Source organism: Camelus ferus, chromosome 2, assembly GCF_009834535.1.
Source record: "Camelus ferus isolate YT-003-E chromosome 2, BCGSAC_Cfer_1.0, whole genome shotgun sequence".
In the NCBI taxonomy this organism is placed as follows: Eukaryota; Metazoa; Chordata; class Mammalia; order Artiodactyla; family Camelidae; genus Camelus; species Camelus ferus.
Genome location: NC_045697.1, coordinates 41,992,962 through 42,018,010, shown reverse-complemented (window position 1 = coordinate 42,018,010; position 25,049 = coordinate 41,992,962). Strand labels below are relative to the sequence as shown.

General features: G+C 39.2%; 1 protein-coding gene and 1 long non-coding RNA gene across 3 annotated transcripts in view; both read left to right on the top strand.

Annotated features, from left to right (window-relative positions):
- The window catches only part of ARHGAP24 (Rho GTPase activating protein 24), a 635,766-nt gene that overhangs the window by 353,699 nt on the left and 257,018 nt on the right, over positions 1–25,049 (top strand). The gene's annotated exons all lie outside the window — the stretch shown is intronic.
- On the top strand, positions 10,306–23,284 carry LOC116669323. Its single transcript, XR_004326690.1, has 3 exons — positions 10,306–10,387; positions 10,824–10,828; positions 23,272–23,284. It is a non-coding gene; the product is annotated as an uncharacterized LOC116669323 (long non-coding RNA).

The window sequence follows — 25,049 nt, the reverse complement described above, 5'->3', positions numbered from 1 at the left end:
TCAAAATCAAAAAGGATATAAGTAATACAAATCTAACATTTGAATGATGTTTTGGAACAATTTTCTATCGAATGAAAGAAGGAAAGAATTTTTGCCTTGTTTTTATGTTATCCTTTTTTTTGTTTTTTGACTTGAGTGTTATTGGATTTTGTTTCCTTCTTAGCCTTTTAATTTTTTGCTGGGTGGTGGCTAAATTCTTCCACTTTTCCAAGCCTCAACTTATATAACTGTATAATTGGAAAAATAATTTATTGAAACCTATTCCTGATTGTGTTTTAATAAAGTGCCATCAGGCATACTGAAACCTTTGGAGGAAAGGCAATGCATTCTAAATGGTCTACTTTTTTCTTCCTCTTGAATTCCACAAGATTTAAGAAGGACTTCTGCAAGGAAAGAAGAAATACCTTCTTTCTCAGTTAAAAACAATTCCCTCTAAAAACTTGGGTACTGAAATTAACAGTCAATCTTTACTATCTAGCCAGCGGTGAAACTTTGCATAGGTATCTAAGGAAATCTGGGGAGGAAAATGGTCAAAACAGAGTAATCTTTAGAATACTTATGTCTACCTGCTCTGCCAAGTGGACAGGGTATTAGGGAAATGAATGAATTTATCCTCCAGGCACTTTCAAAAGGAACTAATATTCTATTTGGTTGGCAGAGTACAAATACTTCAGGAGTAGATAATAACCACAAAATACAAGTTTTACAAAACTGTCACAGCTTTTCTTCACATACAATTGCGTTCTCATTGGTCAGTTTGTCAAGACTTTCTTTTCGACACTGACAAAAGAAGGAACAAACTCTTCCTTGCCACTGCTTTTGTATAAAGTGTCGATAGAGTATATTTTAAATAATTTTTTAAAGTTCACATCATCAATATTGGGACCCTGGGATTTGCTAATTCCTTTTTTATCAGTAAGCAAAATTATTCAATTGGAAGGCACATGTAACTGATCTTTCTTTGAAATTTATTACCTGAGACCCTGTAATAAAGTTCAGCACTTGTAGGGTTCTTGCCATAAAAACCAATTTTAAAAGCTTCTCAGAAAGTTTTTCTTTTTCTTTCTGTCTCTTTTTTTTTGGGGGGGGGGGGTAATTAGGCTTTTTTTAATTTTTTAATGGCGGTACTGGTGATTGAACCCAGGACCTCGTGCATGCTAAGCACGTGCTCTACCATTAAGCTATACCCTCCCGCTCAGAAAGTTTTTCTTAATCTTTTGCTGGAAAATTATTCTAGTGAAAACCGCTGTTGTCAGCCTATTGTTTGTGAAACAAAATGGAAACATTTTTGTAAATATGATTTGAACCCCAAGTTATTATAGTGAAATGCTACTCTGATATAGAATTAGGCATGCAATAAGCACTCAAAAATACTTGTTTTGCATTGGTTATCTGAATTTGAGAGTATCTCCTTACATGAAACTAAATTTGGTTCTGAATTTGCTTCAGCATCATAATGTTTAGACTCATTTTCCCAGGATCATCTTCATAGTAATATTAGCATATTCTCATGCCATTTAGTCATAAATATGGGCCATGGGGAATCTTTGAAGTCATTTTTTCTCCATGGTTAGCCACGTCTTAGAGCTCCTTTTAACTGGCTCTGTGAATGTGGTGTTGGCAAACACCTACGGGAAAAACAGGCTTACCCGGCCGGTGAGGTGAGCAGAGAAATTCAAGCCCTCCAGTCTCTCATATTCAATACTCACAAAAGAAAATTGAGAGTAAAAGTAATCAAAAGTAAATACATTCCCTCATAAACAAACCACGTGAAAACATAGACTGTTCCAAAGTGCTTTTAACACTCAAGCAATTGAAGATAATTTCTGAGTGGTTATTTTAATTTAGGAAAAGGAATTAACAGGAGAATAGTCCCAGGTTAGACAAGGATCCATAGCATTGCTATCAGCTGAGGTCATCTGAGACACAGCAAGAGAAAAAGTGTTCTCATAGAAAATGAAGTTGAATTTTCTTAAATTATAAGGTGAATTATTTGGCAAAATCAAGCATTATACTTTGCACATAGTTGAGATTTAAAAAATTGAGGTAGATTGAATGAAACAGTGAAGACATTTGTGGTCTAAGTTGTGTTAAAAAATACTAAGTTTCAATTTTGACTAAATGATTTTTGCTAAAGATTTGTTTAGTTTTAACGGACAAGCATGAGAACATGAAAAAATTTCCTTGGAGTTCTATAAGTGTGAGGTCAAAAATTACTATCACCTTGTTTGTCAAATTCTGGGGCACTATAAGAAAATCTATTCTGAGACCACAAATTAGTTTCAAAAATTTGAAACTATCCCTAAAAAATATTTACATTTTAATTATCTAAATTGAATAACCAAATGTAAATAAATGGTTTTGAAAGTCCTAAAAAGTCCCTTTGAGAATCTCCGGTAGTAACCTGAGAGAGGCCATTCATTCAACTGATTTTGATTCAGAGCCTCTCAGTAATGTTCCAGGAATTGTTCTTGGTCCTGGGGATACATGAGTGAATAAAGTAGAAAATGCTGTCATCATGCAGCATACAATCTAGTGGGCAGAACCAGACGATGAGCAAAATAAATAGTAAATGATACAGTAAGATGGCAAGTACATTGGAGAAAAATAAACTAAGGACAGGGATGGAGAGTGGGGGTAGGGAAAAGTACCATTTCAAATCCAGTTGTCAGAGATGGCCTCGCTGAAGGAGCTGACATTTGAGCAAAGACTTGAGGGACTGTGCCTGCCAGGCAGAGGAGACAGCAGGTACAAAGGTCCAGAGCTAGCATCCCTCCTCAAGTAAAACTAGGAGGCCAGTGTGCCTGGAGTAGAATGAACTGATAACATCAAAAAGCCATTTTAAGAACTTTGGCTTTTATTCTTTGTGAAGGAGAAAACCATTGGAAGATATTTTGTGCAGAGACGTTTGTAACATTTTAATGGTATCTGGCTGGCTGGTGTGTTGGGAATAAAACTGACCAAGGGTGGAAGCAAAGAGGCAGGTTAAGAGGCCCTCTGTTTCATCCAGGATTTGGACGATAGCAGCTTGGATAAAGGTATGAGAAGTACTTGTATTTTCAGTATGTTTTGAAGCAGAGCCAGTAGGATTTGCTAAGAGATTTTTGCGGGATGTGAGAGAGCGCCAAGTCACTCATGGCTCTAAGGCAGTGGTTCTCAACTGGAGGTGATTTTGCCCCCCAGGGAACATTTAGCAATGACTAGTGACATATTCGGTTGTCACAGCTGGGGAGGATGCTATATGTGTCCAGTGGACAGAGGCCAGAGAAGCTGCTAAACATGCTATGATGCACAAAACAGCTCTCTCCAAAGACAAATTATCCAGCCCTAAGTGTCAACAATGCTGAAGTTGAGAAACTTTCGACTAAGGATCTTGGCCTGAGCAACTGGATGGATGGAGTTATCAGTAACAGAATGAGGAGGCTGCTAGTGGAGTGGTTCGGGGAAGTGAAATCAGTAATTCTGTCTCTTTGAGATGCCTATTAGATTTTCATGAGGCCGATTTCAAATATTACAGTGTCATAAAATAAAAATGAAATGAAAATTTATCTGATTTTAAATTATTTTTAAATGGTTTCTGTAGAAATTAAATTCCTGTAGAATAGAAATAGTGTCTCGAACTATGCCTGTGTTTGAGACAAGGCTGGATATAGTTTCCAGTATTTCAGGTGCATAAGAAAAGCATGACTGGCTTTGCATCATATTAATTTTCTCCCTGCAAATTCTATAACATTATTTGAAATGATGTATCAGATATATTACATATTAGATAAACATTCTGTCTCATCATCTGATAAACATGTTTTCTAGCTAAAGTACAACAAGGGTTATAATTAATGTTGCCTAATACATTACAGTTCTTTCATCCTCTTACTCAATCTGATTTTTATGAAAAGGAAATCTTCATGCTAGAAGGACTCTGTAAAAAGAGAGATTATCTTAAGGATCTTTCTCTTTTATACCTTTTCCTATTTTGGATCCAGGGCTAGTACCACACACTTCTCTAAGCAGAATTTCTGATAGCTTAGAAGATAGTCTTTTGAGGCTATCCCTAAAAATAATTGGTTTCTTTTCACCTATTAGTCCTTCAAAATAGCTTCTTTTTTCCTTTAAGGTCAGAATGCTTGCAGCTGAGCAGGCAGCTATAAGGGCAGTGTGACTTGTTGCTAGAGGAAATTGGCCTTATTACTTCTCAGCCAGGCTTGGTGGGTTATGTGGAAAAAATGCAATCTGCTTAGCCTAAGATTTTAAAGTCTTTTAACTTTGCAGCTGAGTGCCTAAAATTGAATTTCATAATTAACTTAGCTGTGACTATCCCTCTCATTTTTTCCCCACATGCATTCCTTTCTCCAGACGAAGAAGCCAGTCAGTAAATACCTTAGACTTGCCCATCAGCCATGAAGCAAGGGAAACGTAGATGCTGGTGACTGAATTAATTCTCACACTTTGGTTAGCACTGCTCAGTAGTTCTCACTTTTTAATTTCTAAAATGTCCATTTTTCTCTTGAAATACTGTGTTAAAGTAGCTTTAAAAATGCTTCTTCTCTTCCGTGTAAGTAAAACAGCCGGAATAATTAATTCACAGGTACTGGTTTTAATAACCCAGATGTACAGGGCTGCAGGAGTGAAATGACAAGACTCAGCAAAGGGAGGGGACTTGGCTGGATCGATTTAAAAGAAAATCTGTACATGAGGATTCTTTAGAAAGCTGTTGTGAGACATAATTTTCTCTGTTATTTTATGAGTTTCAATTTCTAGTCCCTTTGGTATTTTGAGAGTTTCGATTCGTCTTCACTTATACCACTTTTATTAAGACTTCAGAAGTAGAAGCAATCATGGACAAATGCTATGATGCACGTAGCATTCTTACTAAGATGTCTAAATTCGGACATTTGATCAGGATGATTGATGCATGTTGGAAACCTAGAAAAGTCGTTAGGGACATGCATGGATCTTGCTGTAAATATGTTTTATAACAAAATTAATGTGTGGTTGCATCTTTCTGAAATTGAAAAGACTGAATAGATAATGTCAGAAATATGAAATACAGACTGTAACTGGTTAATAGTCAGCAAAGAAGGAAAGTAGTACAGTTAACTGAAAATGAATAATTAGGGAATGAATCTTTCTGAAGAACCAGGGAAGGAGCAGAGCAACCCAGTTTCCAGACTCATGGTTTGACTTTTTCTTTGGTGGCCAAAGGGAAATAGCCCAGGGGCACTAATCTATTACAGCTCGCTAATCAAACCATCACGTGGTCTTCCTTTCTGTTGTTACTCTAGACTTGTAGAAACTATAAGGTACATGAGAGTTTGATTTAATTTATCAAATACAGGCTCTGCCTAGCTCTGCCGTTTATTTTCTCCTGACATCCATAAATCATCTTGTTGAGTTCTGCAGAAGTAAGCTAGTATTTGTGTTTTTCTGTATTCATTGTCCTAAAGAATCAAAAGTTACCATGAAAGATAAATAAGAAACCTACTAGAAAGACAGAAAAGAGTTTCTTAAATCACTTATTGACTTGTTTTCTGAACAAATACAAAGGTTTCCTTAAGTGGTTGAGTAAGATCTTTTAAATGTGGAAAAGTTCCACATCTAGAGGCTTGCATCGATGCTAGTTGGCATGCTCTCTTGGTTTCCCTTCTTGTAGTATTCCTTGATAGCCCAATGGTGAAAAGAAAGGATTTAGAGTATAATAAGTTTCTTATTAAAGTACACTTGGTCCATTTTCTCCTCCGTGTTTTTGTTGGCCTACCTGAATAATTTGTTCATGGTCTTTCACCAGACTTGTAATTTGTAATTTTCTCCATCATCAGATCAAAGACCATTAAAACAAAACAGAAAACTGTACAGTTTTACTGCATTTGTTCATCTGTGCCCCAACTGGTAACTCAGGAGTTACCATGTGCAGGCACTGAGCTGGCCACAGGGGCTACTTGGAAAATGAGACAGACTCTTCCCACAAAGAGCTGATGGGGAAAATGAAAGAGAGCAGGGAAATTGATAGACAATTGCAGTGCATTTGCAAAATGCTATATAAATGCAGACAAGTACAAGTTATGATCATAGCACATAGAAGGGACTAAAGGCGTCTTCCCAGAAGAAATAACCTCTAATCTGAGATCAAACAATGAGTGAGAGTTGGCTGGAAAAGAGAGAAGGGGTGAGTCTGTGCAAAGGGCCTGGGATTTTGCATATCTTGCTTTGTCTGAGTTTGAGAGGGGAAGCCTCAGGAAATAACCCTGTGGGTGTAGGAAAATGGTCCTTCCCTGTGATGCAATCCATGTTAAAGAACTGGAAACTGATCCAGAGAACAATGTGGGGTTTTAACCTGAAAGCTAAAGTGTTGGATGTACACATCAGAAGGATTACTTTGGCTCTAGTTTTGGAGAAGAGAAGGGAGGAGGGAAGACCAAAGTAAAGGCCGTTAGTTAGAAGGCTGTGAAGTAATCAAGGAGAGGGATGTCATGGTCTGAACCCAGGTGAGAGCTCAGAGGGGACAGATCCTAGATTTTGTGCAGTGGAAGGATTTCTAGCATTGCGTTTGTATCATGCCTTTCCTGTGATTCTTTAGCAGCCATTTCATCACCAAGTGACAGGATTCACTCTGGAAAGCTTGGTGGTCACAGCTTCTGGCTCAGTGACCATCCTTCCAGTTCACCATTGGGAGGTGATTCAGGAATGTTAAGCCTCCAAAATCCACCTGTTACACTGGCACACAGGGAGAACTGCCTCAAAATGTAGTCTTCACTTTTAAGGCACGTTGCCTAGAGAAACAACATGATTTTAATTATCTGAGGAAATCTGACCCTAACCGGATGTTTCACCTGATTTAGATTTCGGGTCCATACTGTCAACAGCACATCTAGTTAAAAATTCATAACATGTTATTTGGAGAATGGAGTATGACTGCAGGTAAGCAAGCCCACCCTAATCTCTCTGGGACAGTCGCACTTTACATTTTGCTAGACATCATATGAGAAGAGGAACCTGGAAAGAGAAGTACAGAGGGAGTGTTTAATAGGAGGAAGTGCCACAACAAAGAGAAGAAATGACTACCAATACAAAAATTATATGTATGTAATGTATGTAATATATGTGTATGTATGCATGTATGTAATTTACTTGACATAACTTGTTAGAATTGCAACTTTCCCATGATGTGTGGAACCGTAAAATCTTGATAAGTGCTCCTTAGCCAATTTAAATAAAACCACTCCCAAATCACTGACACTGCAAATATATATACATAGAACATATATATTATGTGTTATATTTTATATATACATGTATATATACATACATAATAGTATATAATACATTATATATACACTCTAGATAGATAGATATAGAGATATATAAATCTGGATTAAAATATGAAAAGGTGGATGGCCTTGGCCCTGTGCTTTCAGACATATGGAACATAGGTTTCTATATGATTCATGAGACGTTTCAATCTAATCATTTATTTTAGTGGACTGGACTTTCCACAGAAGAGTGATAGAAAAATGGTTTCTTGCATCTCCTCCTGCAGACAAAATTGCAACAAAAAACACAATAAAATATGTAGACCTTTTCAGTAATTCAGAAAAAATAAGCGCAGGATGTTGGCAAGCGAGGTTCTTCACTTACATAGGAAAATGTGTCAACACCCTTTACTGGGGCTTCAGTGCACATCCCCAGAGCACTGACTCTTGGCAGGGGGCCAGGAAAAGCAGAAGGAGGGGAGGAATATGAAGCTGTGGAAAGCAATTTTTGTCTGTGTTGGAATAAGGTGACTGCAAATCTGATTCTATCCCAAGAACAATTTCTCCTACTTAAATATTGTGTAACTCAGCCACTTTTTTGTCCAGTAAACTGCTGAGTTTGTTTGGATGCATAAAGAAGCTGAACGTGGGCCATGGTGCCCAGCTGTTCCAGCAGAGGGAGGGCAGAAGACTGGGAGGCGGGGAAAATTCTCTGAGGTTGCCTACCTAGTATCCTCCCAACCTTTAGAGGAGGGTAGAGTGGTTCTATTTGACATTTACTTGACATAAATTGTTAGAATTGCAGCTTGCCCATAGTGTTTGGGATTGTGAAATCTTAATAAGTGCTGTGTTAGCCAACTCAAATAAAACCACTCCTAAGTCGCCAACTCTGCAAACAGAGGAGAAAGTGCTAGGGAATATTAAATCAATGCCTTCTCAGTCTCCTACATAATTTACATTCTGAACACAATCAGCTAAGCAAATGAGGACTTGAACTCACTTCCTCTTCCTCTCTTCCACTCCATGTCTCCTTTCTTGGAGAATGGCGTCACCGAAGCAGAAATTAGGGAGAGTGTAATTTTAGGTCATCAATTCTTAGTGACCTAACTCTGATCATTTCTTTCAAATCTGCTTGCCTTGCCTCCTGCCACATCCAAACTCAGGACTTAATTCATTCTTGCCTGAAAGTTTGCATTGCCTCTCAAACCATTCCTTGCCTGGAATCTCTCTGTATCATTTGCAAAATTTCCCCCACATTCCCTACAAAGGGACCTACCAACGCTCAAGCATATCATGGCTTTCCTATGCTCATAATCCTTTAGTAGCTCATAGGACCTAAAGCAGTTATAAAAGAGGGACATGTAACATGATCTGTGAATGCTTAAGAAAATGCAGATGAAAGGCTTCACCTAACATCTATGAAATTAGAATCTCTTGAGTTAGGGCCCAGGCGTGTGTTTGGAAAAGGATCTCTAGGTCATATCCAACAACTGTCCTACAAAATAAAATACGAATTTCTTTGTATGGCATACAGAGCCCTTCATTATTTGTGCTCTGCCTTGGACGTTTTTAGGTGACACTTTATATTTTTGCTTCATCAACACTGAACTCCTTTTAGTTTGAGGAACACAGTTTCCTCTTCTGCCTCAGGGCCTTTGCATTGACATTCCTTCTGGCTACACTACCCTTTCCTTGAATCATCTTACCTGTCTTTCTAGCTTTGCTTTCCCTAAGCCCTTCTGCCCTTCCTAGCAAGAATTAAATGGTTTGTTTCCTGTATTCCCTCTATATCTTGTCCATAGGTCCATTAAAAATATTATCATATGATAGATTGTTTCTATCTTTCCTTCCAAGAAATTAAAAATGATATTTACGTTTCCATATTCCAGTAACTTGGCTCCGGGTAGGTGATGAAATTAGTATATGTCAAATGAAAATATAAGTAAGCAAATGAATATGTGAATGAATAGAAATGACCCAGCTGAGCTTGTGGATGAGGAAGCTGGGAGCTGTATATAAACAGAGGTTTGGATGCAGCCTTTTATGTTGGGTCTGTGAGTACAGGGCATCTATTTCTGTTAAGAAGGCACTTCTTTTTCTTCTGGAGTCTTCAAAAACACTGTTTCCCTGCTCTAGTACATTTATGTAGTTGAAAGCAGAGCTTTCTGTAGAACTTTTCTTGTGCTGACTTCTGAGGTTGGGAAGTTATTGGTGAATACGAGGATTGCCCGTAAAAATGACTGCCTGCTGGGGCCGCTACTGAAAGGCAGAATGTGCCGCATATACCACTGAACAAGTGCAGAGAAATCACTAAGATTTTTCTTAGAGAAACCTCAAAAGACCCAAGATCTGAGGTAAGTGCTTTTTCCCCATTTATGGAGCAGAGTTACCAACTTTTAACTTATTCCATCCTTTTGAAACCCAAGCTTTTTAGTGAAACTGTAACCTATGAAAAGATTAATGAGTTTAATCAGAACACAACACATTCCTAATGAGGAAACAGGCTTGGGAAAGGTTTTGCACCTTAGGAGCCCTTCTGTTGCTATTCTGATGTGTTTTCTGTGTATAAGTGAATCCTAAACCATGTGGGTTGAATTTCTCTTAAAAATACTTAGCCTTGGGCATAAAGAGAATGAGCACCAGGAGAAAATCTGAGTGGAGGAGGAATGAAGTAGGGAGAGAAGATGTTTAGTTAAGCCAGGTGGTGGCAAGATGAGACCTTTCAATTCTGGCTACAAACCTCCCTTGTTTGTGAATTTCCTTTGACTTGTGCCTCCTTCCAGCCCAGCCTTCTTTAGGACTGTGCAAATGGTTTCTCAGCTCTCTGGGACTTCATGACTTTGTTCCAGTCATGGCATAGGATGGACACAGATGTCACGATGGAGACGCCAAACGGGAGTGACCGTCCTTCAGTGTCTCCCCTGACCCAGCCCACCCAGCCCACTTACCCCACCCACCCCACTCTTCATTAGAGTTGCAGAGACTGGTCAAGCCAGTGAGTTAGGTGGAATCTTTTGCATCCCCAGCTTAAGTATTTCTCTGTATCAAAAGTATTGCAGACAGAGCTTAGCTACCCAGTCAGCTGACCCATCTGTCATAGCAGTGAGTTTTGGTGCCAAGGAAAAAGAGGCAGACTTCTGGTTCCAGTCTGTCTCTGGTGGCCCAGGAAGAAGCTGGCTGTGTGGATATCTCCATGGCAAGGAAACATTCATGGCTCAGTGTCAGTCAGGATGAGGGTTGAGGGGAAACTTTATTTAAAGACATTTGGAAAGTGGAAATGGAAAATACCAAATTTGAGCATTCAGAGGCCAGCTGTCCCTCTTTGTATAATTAAATATCTCCCCTACCGAGTGCTTATTTTCTTCATGTCTAGTGTTTTGATGTTCTGCAACCACAGTGGTGTAATAGCATGCTATCTTTAATCATACATTGAATTTATGTCATCCTTTCTCTAAGGCACTGCGTTTTTTATAGACATTTAGTTCAGTTCTCCTTTCTGGACTCAGAGGAGTGTGAGTTTCATCTCTGTGAAGCTTGCCAGTGGCTGTGGCATGTTTTTGATAGAAGAAGCTAGAGAAGAGGTTTTCTTTTAATAAGATAAAGATGAGCTTATTCAGGGAGCATGTTCAGTCTGTAGCAGCTGTGTTGACTCCTGCCCTTCCTTTTGCTTAAGTTCTACCTCCTGTTAGTGGTTGGGTTTGAAGATTCCCTGCTGTGGACTTGCACTTGTACTGTCTTTATTTGGGGCAGTTCTTCATTCTCCTTCATAACGATACCGAAAACCCACAAGGCACCCCCCTCACCTGTATGCGGCTTCTTTTAAACGGTGATCACAATGTATTGTATAGTTCTTAAAATTTGGTGCTGTTTCGTATTCATTGCACAGCTGAATTTTCAGTTACCTTTCATGATTTTATTTCAATTACTTCATGGTGTGGGAAATGGAACTTCCCTGTTTCTCTCTCTGGCCTTTCTTTTATGCCTTCTGTTCTACTCTGAGAATGCAGTTTTCAGGATGTGAGTAAAAGAGAAAGAAGGAGGAAGGCTCCAGTTCAGACGGGGAGAGGTGGAAAAGTGCTTAGAGAGTGTTTTAGTTCAACCATTTCACTATATAAGCAGGGACATCTAAGCATGGCCGTGAGTCACTCTAGAGTTGATGGCTAAACTTGGTTTAGTGCACTAAGTCACCTGAAGTAAGAGACTTTTCCCTTATACCTGCAGGAGCCGTGTTTTTAGAACCCTCAAATTTAGTTCCCTGATCCGGCAATGCTCTTTTTAAAAAAAAAAAATATGTGAATTTACTTATATGAAAAAGATTTATGAAGGTTTTTACAAGGTCACATTTTGTTGCCTAGCTTACATTTAACGGAAATAATATCACAAGAAATCTGCACTGACAGAAAATCTGAAAAAAAATGAGTTGTTGTTAATGCACAGAAGAATCTCATGTCTTATCCTAGCCTGGCCGCCAAGCTTACCTGACAAGTTAGTGGCAACTGGACCAAAACCCTAGTCTACCGACCAGGACCATGGTTCTCAATCTTCAGCATTTATCGGAACCACCTGGAAAGCCAGTTCAGTGTGTCTGGGGTAGAGCCCCATAACTTGCATTTCTAAGACCGTTCCTAGATGCTGTTGGTGCTGGGAGGCCTGTGATCACGCTTTGAGAACCACTGCTCTAGCAGAAGTGGTAGGCTTTACATCTGTGACCACCAGACTAATGGAAAGGGATTAAGCAGTCAAATTCAACTAGTCTTGCTGAACACCCCTCTCAGTATTAAACTAAGAGTATTTATCTTCCGCTGTCAAAGGTGTACTCATCTTTTTGACTATTGTATGAGTTGTGTCTCAGCGTCACTTATCCCAGAACAATACAAAATCTCTTTACTATATGGTTGTAACAGTAGTATTGATCTTACCAAAATAATATGATCGTAACAAAAATATCCTCCTTTACATTGTACTAAGTAAATGCATATATACATGATCTATGTCAACCTCCCTTTAAAAGTTGCCATAGCAAATGTTATTCTGTACAGTCTACAGATTAAAATGCTGAATCTCATCTGAGACTGTACATGACTCCAAAATCACAAAGCTAGTAAGCGCAGAGACAGCAAGGACTGGAACTCAGTTTTTCTGACTCCAAGCCCTGCTTTCCTCTGACAGACTAAGAGTGGAAATAGCTGAGCTGATGGCCCCTTTCATTGTCATAGACGGCATGTCCGTCTGCACACCATTGGCTATGCAGGATATATGCAGATTAACCCTGTAAACCTTGCACTAATCGTTCACGTTTCAACACTCTTATAACCATCTTGAACTGACCTGAAGGATCACCTTGAGGCAGGCTTTTTTTTACTCTTTGAGAATTCCTAATAGAGGATAGGGACAAAAATAAAGCCCAAAGTAGCTGCAAATAAATCTACATCTAGCCAACGAGAGCTGTAGAGACCTCTTCACAGACGCTAAGAGGGCAGCTTAACAATTTGTAATTGAAGAGTTAAGGCTGAAAAATCTCCATGGAGGTTACTCTTGAGCAATGTTTGGAAAAGAAGATATGTGATGTGGTTTGCGATACAGAAGGAGAGAGTACTTCAGGCAACAACAACAAAGAAGGAGTAAAGGCAAGAGTAAAGGCCGAAAGATGGGATTGTATGTCAGAAGCCGGCTGGAAAACCAAGATGCCTGTGTCCCTGAGATATTCAGCTAAGATAGTGAATATAATTAGGGTTTCCCTAATGGAAGTGCAGCAAGAATCCAAATAAAAAATGCAAGACGTGTCATCTCCCCTTACTAGTCCTCTCTGCACCTTTTCTGTAGGCAAGTGTATTTATAGGGAGATTTGGCCTGTATCCTGCAGTTATGGGAAGTGACGTTAGCAGGTCAGGATGGCTAGAAAAGAGCTGGCAGTATGTTGCATTGGTCAGCACGTGTGAAATTCCAGACACTGCACTGCACTGGCCAGAAGAATCTGGAAAGTTCTGTGAGAGACTGGATTGTGGGACCCCCATTTCTGGATAGCCTCCTGGCAGAAAATTTCCTGTAATATTTAAAATGGATGAGACCAATCTTTTGCAAATGGCAGATGCCACCTGTAGAAACTTCCAGCTCCTGGAAAGGTGATGACGGTGAGGCTAGGGAGTTATTGCAGTGATTTGAGGACCCACTAGTGACTCTGAAGTGTGAACTTTGCTGCGCTTGACATCATTGTTGACCTTCAGTTGGTATGTGGCTCACCTCATTTGATGAAGCAAACCTGCCTCTGTGTTTGAACATGCCCCTGGTGTTACACGCTCCTGTCTCTACCTGCAGTCACCCTCAGGATTCACACAGAATTGTGTTGGCTTTGAAATGCATATCTGGCTCCCACTCTCAGCCTCAGCAACTGGGGTGATATCCTGCACAGAGTCCCCATTTTGTGGCCCTGTCTCCCACTGTTAGGTAAAAGCTGCCTGGAAGACTCCAGAATTAAAATGGAGAAGTAATGAAAAGAGTTTCCTAAGTTACAAACAATTGATGATGATCATAAAATTGATGGTAAGTTTTCATTGCATAGTTTGATTGATAATGGCGGTTGTCACAGCAGCCTTGAACAGAATGCTCCTGTGAACAAGATAATTTATCTCCGTTTTTGCATAAATATTTTAACATGAAAGGCATAATAAATCTGTCCATAGTATGCACCCAGTGGGCTGTCAAACCTGCCACCTGTTTAAGGTTTTAATGAACTATTCTGCATTCAGCAAAAAACCACAAGTTAAGGACAACATTTTGCTTTGCTGCTGCCCCAGGAATTTCGAGAGATCACTTTGCAAAATACTCTAAATGGGGCAACATTGACTTTTTCCCTAGAATTTAGCAACAGCTGTTAAGCAAGCTTCCCCAGATTCACTGGGACTTGGGGTCGGGGGGTTAGAGGCAGAGTGTGGGGTGAATGGAAAGTCAGAACTCCAGTGAGGTAGAAAAAGAGCACAGGACGAAGAGTCAAGAAACCTAGAAGTTTGACTTGGTATTCCTACTGTTGTTTGGTGACCTTTGGGCTCCTGAGGATCCTCTGTTGGAATGGACGGTGTGGGTCCTATGTTTGGAGGTGGAGGATGAGGAACAGAATTATGAGGAGAAACAGGCAGCGTCAGGCCAGAGGGGCCAAGCTTGCTTATTCATCTTTGAAAGTTTTGCTGAGGCCAGCAGAGCAATGTCATCTCATTCCCGAAACATACTGCCCTTTAATTCTGTCAAAAGATGTAATTGTTTTGAAGTCTAATCGTACATTAAGGAAAGGATTCCCGTATTTTCTGTTCCAGGTGTCCTGAAAAGACATGGGTGCCTGCACTCTTGAAAAAGGGCAGCACATGAAAGAAGCCAACAGAGCCTCTGCCTTCTTGAGGCTAGAGGAAGGGAGGCTCGGCCACAGGGGGTGGAAGGATCCTCCTGGGGCAGAGCCGAGCCCCCATGCTGGGGGAAATGGTGACTTTGTGCAGGCTTTTTACACCAAGCAGTGTTGCTCCTGAGCAGCATGGATAACCTGAATCAAGAGCTTTGATTAAACAAAGGTCATTAGCAAAAGACAGACATGTGGGTCACTGCTTTTCCTTCTGCTCTGGTCTTTTCTCTTCATCCTCCTCATAACATCTTAATGAGCTTTTAATCCTCCATTTTTATGTTAGCATGTTTATACACAGAGATTTATCTTGTACTCCTGACCTTGGCAGACAGTCCATGGTTAATATGCACATTTGGCGGGTGGAAGGGATTTGAGTTTGCCACCCAGCCTAGTTAGGCACGCAGCTGATACCTCCCTGCTGTCCCTTAGGGTGACAGCCAAGCTCCAGCGGGCTTAATTAGCCTATTTCACATTCAGAATGTATTTTCCAGATAGCCTTTGGACCTGGCAGGCCACTCAGGGCGCAGCCATTCCTGCTGCTGCTGCTCCTATTGATGGGGAAGTGAGCTTTCACCATGAATTGAACTCTTGTCAGTCCTCTGATAACATTTCAAGGGTAAAAATCCCTTTGATCTTCTTCTCATTTCTTTTAATAGTGATCCCTCAAGAGGAATAAAGCCCAGGTTGACTAGCCAGCAAGTGATGCCACAGGTGCACAAAGTCTGTTTAAGTCAGGGATGCATGTTTTATCAACTGTCAGGAAAACAAGCATGAGCCACCGTGTGTTGGGATTATGTATTATTTTTCAATTTTGTAGGCTATTATTTACTAAGTCATTTTGAAGGGGTTATTTTTACGTGAAAAGCAATATCAGAATTCATCCTCAGCAAGAGATCTAGGTCCAGTGCCCAAGTTTGTTTTTATTTATAATACTTTCCAAAGTTTTAAAAGAGGCACAAACGAAACATTAAAATAAGAGCCAAATAATAAAGCAGTTGGAGAAGTACAATTAATACCAGAAGGCTTAGGCGCATGTTGACTGTAATTGTAGCTACTCAGGGTTGAAAAGGACTGTGAAACTGGGTAGTATCAATTTCTCAGACTGCAAATACAGTGTTAAATAAGCTGTAATTACAATTTTTAGATAATTGATATTAATCTGAATTGCAAATTCCTATTCTGACTTACAATCAAAACATGCTTCACACAATTCTTAGCTGTTTTCAGATTTACTGTCAGTTGAGACAGGATTTTTAATCCCCCTCCTTGTCTTCGAAAGTAGCACTATGTTCTGGGGGGTACATGGCAATACGGCACCGAGAGTGTCCAGACCCTGTTGGAATCCACTGCGATGAAAATCCTTCCTTCAGAGAAATGGACTCCACATACTTGTATCTGTTGAGAGAATGTCCTGTGTTTTCTTGGCCTCTGGTCCTCAGTCCATGAATTTTCTATCTTATCCACATAGCAAATCCTCTCTTCACTCTCAGCTAACGCCAGTGCCTTCCTTTGAGACACTTGAAGATTAAACTGCTCCTCCATGCTCCCTGAATCCCGCATTCTGCAGGTACTGTACCGTGCGGGGAGGGAGTGATAAACCCTAGCACTTGCTTTTTAGAAAAATTGACTTTGAGCCTCAGCTCAAGGATGGCAGGACACAGCGTCATCTCTCTGAGAGTCTTACCAGTGCCTGTCTCTCTTGTTTCTCCTGCAGTTCCTCTCTCCCATTACAGGCCCAGGTCTGTATTCTTTTTTAATCTAGTTGAAAGTGGAACTAGGGAGTAGAGAAGAGGGAAGATACTGGTTCTGCCCAGTTGAACTTCCTGCCGTATTCTTGGCCTGAAGCTTTTACACTTTGCTACTCATTTGAGGTTTTCCCTCTATGATTCTCTTCCCCTCCAAGGAGATGGAAGTGTCCTTCCAGTGGCCCAGATGAGGGAGCTCAGGAACAGTGCATCATCACACACATATCGTGCAAGCGCAGTTATCTCCAGTCCTATGAACCTGCTTGACCTGAGCACCAGATGACAGTCTAGACTCTGTTTAAATAGTCCCATTGACAAGAAACTACTGACATCCAATAATTTCCTTTTCTATTATTGAACAACAATTATTAACATTTAAAAAGTGTCTCTATTACTGAAATGTAACTCCCTATGGATGTTCCTTTTTCCATTCGTGCCTATCCATCGCCCAGCATCCAGTGAGCTGAAACAGAAAGGTAGTAAAAAAGCTCTGTCTACCACCCAGCGCATAAACAACATTTCATTGAATGCCCTGCTGCCAAAGTAAACTACATATTTGGAAAGTTATTGCTAAATTGAAACCAGTTAATGCCGAGAGGCAAAAATGTACCCGAGGAGTTTCATGTATCTTCTCTCATTCGAGTTTTGATGATACTAAACTGTGAACTCCTGGGGATAGGGGCTGTAACGTCTTCATCCTTCCACATAATACCCTGCTCCTAGTATGTACCTGCATGGTATTTCAAATTTGTGAGATAAAGGTTGCTTTTACATGTTTCAGAGTAAATTAAGACTCTAAGTGACCAACCCAGAGTCACACAGGTAGTCTGTGGCAGAGGTGAAATAAAATGGAAATATTCTGAACCCACATGCATGGGTAACTCCCCAATTCCCACTTTTTGGATGAATATAGCACTGCATATGTCATGAGTTAGGATGTATATGTTGAGTATCACAAGCTTCCCAAAGCCCAAGAGTCCCCTCTAACAAGCATGAAAAAATCTCAGTGATGGGCCGTCCTCTTAATATTTTCCTGATGGTTCCCTAAAGTGACGAATGCATACTATAGAGAGAACTCTTAGAGCACAGCCTGCTTAAAGGATGGTCCTGGTATCCAGGAGTGTGTTTTAATACTGGAGTTTTTACATAAGAATTACTATAGATTTTTCTTTAGACTCAACAGAGAGCCTTCAAATATGTAGAAATACTCCTATGATAATTTTAAGACTCGGAACTCAAATGATGTCCTAACTCTTCCCGAATCTTACTTTATGAGAATGTCTTTCCTTTATTTTTTTTATTAGGCAATAAGATTTAATAAGAATATATGTATTGTTCTCTAAGAAGCCGACCAGCCCAGCTGACTCCAGCATGAGCAACCTGACAGTCCTGTGACTCAAGTCTAATTTGAGGTTCCCAGTGAACAGAGATTCTGGTTTTGTTTCAGATGCCAGTAATTTTTTTTTCCATGTTCCTTCCTCCAAGAAGCACCACAAACCTAACCACATAATGAATAGCATTTGATACAGTTAAACATGATGTAAGTTCAAGGAAGCCTTTGCTAACTCATGTGACTTCCCTCCGAGGGCTTTGTCCTGTTTGGAAAGTTGGAGTCAGACATGGCTGGTCAGTAGGAGATAATAGCTTCTTTGAGCTCTCTAAATGCATCTGGAAATCACAAGTTCACCTCAGAGACTGCTCAGTCTTTCTAGGAAGGAAGTCAAAGAATTTATATGTATGAAATTTAGAGGTAGTGTTCAGAAAAATCTATGTATTCAGATTCCATATGCAAAATAACAACAGGTAACAGCTCTTACATGATCTTCATAGAGGAAATTGAACTGTCCAAGTTGGAGAGAAGTTATAGATCAGCTTTGTTAATATGTGTTCATTATCCATGCCTTTATCTTTGTTTTAATTGAAGTACAGTCAATTATAATGTGTCAATTTCTGGTGTATAGCATAATGTCTCCTTCGTACATATATATACATGTATTTGTTTTCCATGCCTTTATCTTAATGGTGCTTTCAATTTAATAACAAAATGCTTTCTTGTAGAAGAAGTGTAGGGAAAATAAATGAAATACTGTAGCTAAGATTAATTGAGCACTTACTATGTGTTGTGTGCTGTTCAAGATGATTTACATGGAGTATATATTTAAATCCTTAAAATACCCCTAGAATGTGGTTGCCACTGTGATTTGCATTTTATAGATGAGAAGCTAGGGCTAAGTTAAGAGACTTGCCCAGGGTCGAAAACTATTATAGAACCAAATTCACACCAGTCTGTTTGATTCAAGTCTGGGTTCTTAACCACAATATTCCACTCTGCCCTAAAAGAGGATCTATTTCAGGAAGCATTCACAAAGCTGAATTGGACAGTGTCCTCTGAGTTTCAGTACCAGTGGTCCACTGTCAGTCACTACATTAAAAAGAAAAATGTATAGAAATGTAACTTAGCCACAGATAGACAAATATTCCTGACTACTTGTATTGTATGACTTTGCAGTTAAAGCAACAGAGTGCTCTAATTTGAAAATAGTATGCTAATTCACTGTATTACCAGAAAGCTTTAGGATCTTACTTGAATGAGAATGGTTTGTATTGCCTCAGACTTACGCATTTTCACAAAGCAGGGGCAATGGGGTTCCATCCTGTGAACCCTATAGAATAAACTGAGGGAAATCAAAGGCAGCATCCTGACTCTTTCAGCTCCTGTGATCTTCTCACATGGCCACAAAGCAGACAAAACTGCAATGTTTGGGGAACCAGCCAGAAGAGAAATGCAGGAGGTGCTATGCAAATGCAGAATCATCATTTTAGCCTCCAGAAACAGAACTCAAGAAGTTGCCTTCAAGGATTGCCAAAGTTCAGGGTAGAGTTGAAAAATCAAGAGAAAAATATTCCTGCCACTTTATGTGTTCTTTGAATCTTGTTTGCATAACACATTTACCTCCTCTTGATAGACATTAAGAATCAGGCACCACGAAAACTGCAATGATTACCTTAACAGTGTTGGACTTTAGGCAAAAGAGCCAGGATAGAGATAACCTACTCCTTCAAGGAGCAGTAGCACTCCTGTTTCTCACCAGTGTAGCCAGTGGATCTCAGGCTTATCTGATATATTTAGCACTTTAAAGACAGGTAATATGTATTTGCTCATGAATTTCCCATTGCCAGAAATCTCTCTTCTCTGCCTGTTACATTCCAAGAAATGAGGGATATCCTAGGCTTCTGTACCTATACTGACCCAAAGTTAGGGTTCAGAGCTTGGATGAGCCAAGTCCTCTACCCCTCACGTCCCCTGACTTCATTACTAATTCTCACATCCCTCAGTTAGTTGTGTGTGTGTGTGTGTGTGTGTGTGTTTATTTGTGTGTGTGTGGAGGGCAGAGAGAGAGACAGAGACAGAGATTGGGGTACATAGGAAGCAATGAGTCTTGATAATAAAAAGTGGAGTTCTTATAGATATAACTTGGGGTATTTTGGGGAGGATGACAGGGGAGGGGATCTGTATTATTTCCGTAAGAAAACTTCCCATCTGTCAGCACATGCTTACATAAATCCCCCACGCATTGCAGTGGTGTGAAATGATGAAATCCTATCCCTGTCCATGAAGGTTAAAAAAAAAAGCTCTCAAAAAACCTCATTTTATAGATGGACCTATACAAAGACCTAGACCATGATCTTTCAATTGTTTGATTGCTCATTTAACTCTTAACTTATCTACTCACTAAAAAAATAAATTTGAGCTAAGTTTTTATTAAAACATGACTTCTGTTAGAATAGGTGTCCTGGATTATTACAAAATATTTTGAAGTTGTCACACTTTGTAATATTCAAGCATATTACTTTTTAAATACGTTTTATTGTGATAAAAACAAATAACATGAGATCTATTCTCCACAAATTTTGAAGTGTACAGTGCAAATATTGTTAACCATGTGCACAATGTTGTACACTAGATCTCCAGAATTTTCTCACCTGGCAAAACTGAAACACTATACCCATCAAACAGCACCCTCAATTCCCCTTCTCGTCAGCCCTGGCAGCTACCATTCTACTTTCTGCTTCTATGAGCTTGACTACTTAGATACCTCATGTAAGTGGAATCATGCAGTATTTGTCCTTCTGTGACTGGCTTATTTCACTAACCATCATGTCCTCAAGGTTCATTCATGTTGAAGCATATGACAAGATTTCCTTTTCTAAGGCTGATTTACATTCCATTGTACATATATATATATACACATACACACACATATATATATATGTATATATATATAGCACATTTTCTTTATCCATTTACAATAAACATGGGAGTATAAATATCTCATGGAGATTCTGTTTTCAATTCTTTTGAATAAATACCCAGAATTGGGATTGGATCACATGGTAGTTCTTTTTTTAATTTTTGAGAAACCTCTGTACTGTTTTCCATAGTGACTATTCTGTTTTCCATTCCTACCAACAGTGCAAGAGCACAAAGTTTCCAGTTTCTTCACTTCCTCAAACTTGTTTTTATTTGTCTTTGTTTTTTAATAATGGCTATCCTAACAGGTATGAGGTACAGCTCATTATGGTTTTGATTTAGATTTCCCTGATGAGTAGTGATAAAACATTTTAATTTTTAAAAAATTTTAATTAAATCCCAAGAACAGATCCCATGTATCATATCTATATATCTCTGCTCCCTGAAGTCATTCATTCTTTGACATGAGAAATGGTCTGTGCTCCTCGAAATGGCCTTCCTGTGCTGTAGAATGTTGAGAGCCACAGGCCTCATTTCATTTTGTACTGTAGCTTATCCCTGTCTGTCCAAGCTGATATAGTTTCTTTTAAAACTTTGTGGGCCTCCAGTGTACCATATTATGATCTGTTTTCTTAAACAAAAGCTACACCCACATTTCTTGCTGACCTGGGCCCTTCTGTCCCTTGGGTTGAGAGTCGGAGTGCCGAGGGACAATGCCCTAAGCTTCTAGGAGACTTTTTGTCTAGGTGATAGTGTTCAAGACAAATCCTTAAGATTCTTGGAGCCCCTCTTAACTTGATAAAAAGGGTCTGAGAGTCATACCCTAAGATTCTCTGAAGATTTACGAGATACCCTATTGAAGTTTTCCGAGGTCTCAACAAAGGGTCTTACAAACACACTTTTGAGTTGCTTATCACTTGACTGGTGGTGTTCCGGATCTATTTGCCCTGAAGCTATTTCTTATTTTGTGGTCTTTTGTTGCCTAGAGAAACTGGGGATTATAAAAGCAGTTTTATTATTAGACCCAGAAAGTCTTGCCTTAACTTTTTATTTTCTCTAAAGTCTTTATAGCAGTTTTTTTAGCTTATCTTTTTCTATCCATATATTATCATATGCAGATAAAAGAAAACAGTTGGCACTTTCAATGTTCTGCCTGAAAACTTTAGTAAAATCCACCAGTTCCGTTAGGTATATTTTTCACGCCTCATCAATAGTACAATGTTGCTGCTGAGTAACTAGGATTATCTTTTCTCCAGCCTCCAATTTCCGCACTGTCTTGTACGCCCCAGCCCCTCCACAGAAGCCTCTTTAAAGCCCTCTGGCGTCTGCCTATTTCCTGGCCCCAAAGTCAGTGCTGCATAGTTTAGGTTTTTGTTACAATAGCAGCTGAACTCCAGGTACCATTTTATGTTTCTGTTATGGATCATTGCATAGCAAACTCAGAAATTCAGAGGCTTAAGACAACAACTACTTTACTATATCTCATGATTTCAGAAATTTGGGCAGTTTGGCTGAACAGTTTTTTTTGTTTGTGTTTTTGCTCCCATTGATATCAACCAAAGTCACTCCGTGGTATTCACTGGTACAAGGGCTGGTCTGGAGGATTCCAGCAGGCTTCACCCGTATGTCTGGCACCTAGATGGGGACAGCTGGGCTCAGTCATGGCTGTTGAGTGGAGCACCTACGTGTGAGCTCTCTAACATAGTTGTCTCAGGACAGCTGGTAGGTTTTTGTAGAGGATCAGGTCTCCCAGAGAGCGTCCCAATAGACATTCTGCTCACAGATTCGAAGCAGTCATAGAGCTCACATGTCTTTAAGGAAAAGGCCAAACACTTGATCTCTTGATAGGAAGAGTGCCAAAGAATTGTACCCATATTTATTATGCCAGATGATGATATAAGGAATAATAATGAGTAGTAAAGAATAAAGGAAATGGAGCAAATATTTATTAGAGAAAAAGGCACTCTTAGATTATAATCTAAACACTTACTAAATTCATTGTGTGAACTGAATATGCTCTGTTATCAAACCTCTTTGAGGCAACAGATGTACACAAACTTAGGAACTTTACTTGTATTTTTCCAAGGCAAGTCATGACGAAGAGGTGTTTACCAAGAAAGTTTATCTCCTGGTGACTGCCTGTATAGATGTGACTTCTAGTGAAAGCTCCCCAGAGAGATTTGTTTACTAGAAAGCAATTGAAAGAGCCGTTGCCTAACTTCGAAGTTTTTCCATCAACCTTTTGCTTCCTTACCAAGTGTTGCCCCTTGTCAGTATGGAGATGGAACTAGGGGAAAGGACTATACATTTATCAACTTCTAGAAAAATTTCCCAAATTCTAACTAGATAGGTGATAGATGGACAGATGGATTGATTGATAATTTAAATTAAAAAAAATAATTTTAAGCAGAAATCAATACAAAGAAGTTTTCAAATTTTGCAAAGAAGTGACAGTTTGGGAAACAGCTTGATCCAGTACTTGGTTTATTTGTTCATTTAGCTTTTGCTTTTCTTCAAGTTCTGGGAAACCACAGGATTGCTCAGACAGGAGAGAATCATTAGATATTAATGCAGGAGGGACTTAGAGATTTACTTGGTAGTGCCAGAAGAACAGGGGACCTGGAGTCAGACTGTCACTAGCACATGTCTGAACCCCATCAACTCTATCAACAGCCAAACAAACTCCAGTGGAACAGGAGTTCTATCTGTCTTTTTCACCAATAGTGTGCCAGATGCTTACAGCAGTACAACTGCTTTTTGAGTGAAAGTACTTGTGTTGTAATTGAAGATTATAGTACTACTGGTATTGATTTTTGTAATTTATGAAGGACTAGAAAATGTTTGTACTGTTTGGATACATGGTAAAAAAGGCTTCTTGGCTTTAAAGAACTGTATCTGTCTCTGCCTTTCTCTTTCTCCCACTCTCATTCTGTGTGTTTTACATAATAAATACACACATGCACAAATACACTTACATATACATAACTATGCTTTTTTTCAGTTTAGCTTTTGCTTTCAGGCTACAAAGAAAGAATGTGTGAGTCAAGTATATGCAAATATTAGAGAATTTTCTTTCCTTTCCTAATTATATACATGCATCTTCATCTCAGTATTGTTACTCAGTTATGATCCTTGTCTTAAATAAATCTCCTCAAGGAATGAATTAGCCCCACGCATCATACCGAGTGGTCAGGTTTTATACAAGGTATTAAAAAGGTGTTAAGAAGTAAGTAACCAAATGCAAAGCCAATGTTTAGCTCAGTTAGGAAAACAACAATTAATGTGAAGGTAAAATGATATGCCTAATACCCCAAGGTGTATTTTAAGCCAAACCTACAGATTCTTGCTTGGGATTTTAGCAGAAGAATCTAAGCCCCCAGACGTCATCTCTACCATAAGCTCTTAATATTATATGTGCGTTGTTTGACTTGTTTGGTACTTCCCACTGTGAATAGAAAAGCAAAACAATGTTTGGGTTCTTGCATTCATCTGTCCCTACAAAAAAAAATTAAATGATGCTGACACAAGACTGTGCTAGTTCTCTGCTACCCTCAAAAGGCTGTGGATCATATTCTCTTAGACCATGAAGGACGCATAATAAAGACAGGACTTGTCTTCACCTAAGATGGTAGTCCATAACACGGGCATGGGGAGGGATTAGCTACTTCTTGTTCATTTATCCACTTGAAAGAGGTTAAAAACTGAAACTTACCTTAGCATGATCAGAACACCCAATCGTACCATAGATGGAAAAAAATCAAATTCTTTCCTGAAATATCTCTTTATAAACTGGCGACTGTCTATTTTGTGCTAAAACCCCCAATGTCATAGCAAGTGTGGTTACTGGTGAAGGATTTGTGGTCTATTTGATTATCGCTGACCCTGAAATGTTGAAATTAATATGTTAAAATTCTGAAGTGATGTAAATCACACCTAAGTCATTTGATGGTCTATGGTAGCAGTAAGTCAAATAAACTAGAGATGAATGTCTTCAAATTAACAGATATTAGTTAATATCCATTAGAGTAAATCTAGTTAATTTCCTCTTAATCAGCTTTATTTGAAAGGGAGAAAATAAATTGGTATAATATATTACACAATGTTTGCTAGTCCCTACCTCCCATCCCTGACACATGTGGTACTCAACAGCAAATACAGCTCTGTAGAGAAATTATACTGAAAGAGTATAAGTTGAATTTATCTTCCTGAAGAAAATATATTGACAAAGCTACAAATAGTTTGGGGCAACCAGATGAAAATGAATTCCTTTTCATCTAGGCTTTGTCATACACAGATAAAGGTGATGTGGCATGTTGGATAAAGGCTAATATTGCCCGCTATTAGGATGATTGTAATTTTTCAGAATATGTAAATTAAGTTGAGAGTGATGGGTCTCATTTGGGGCCCAATAGCTTTTT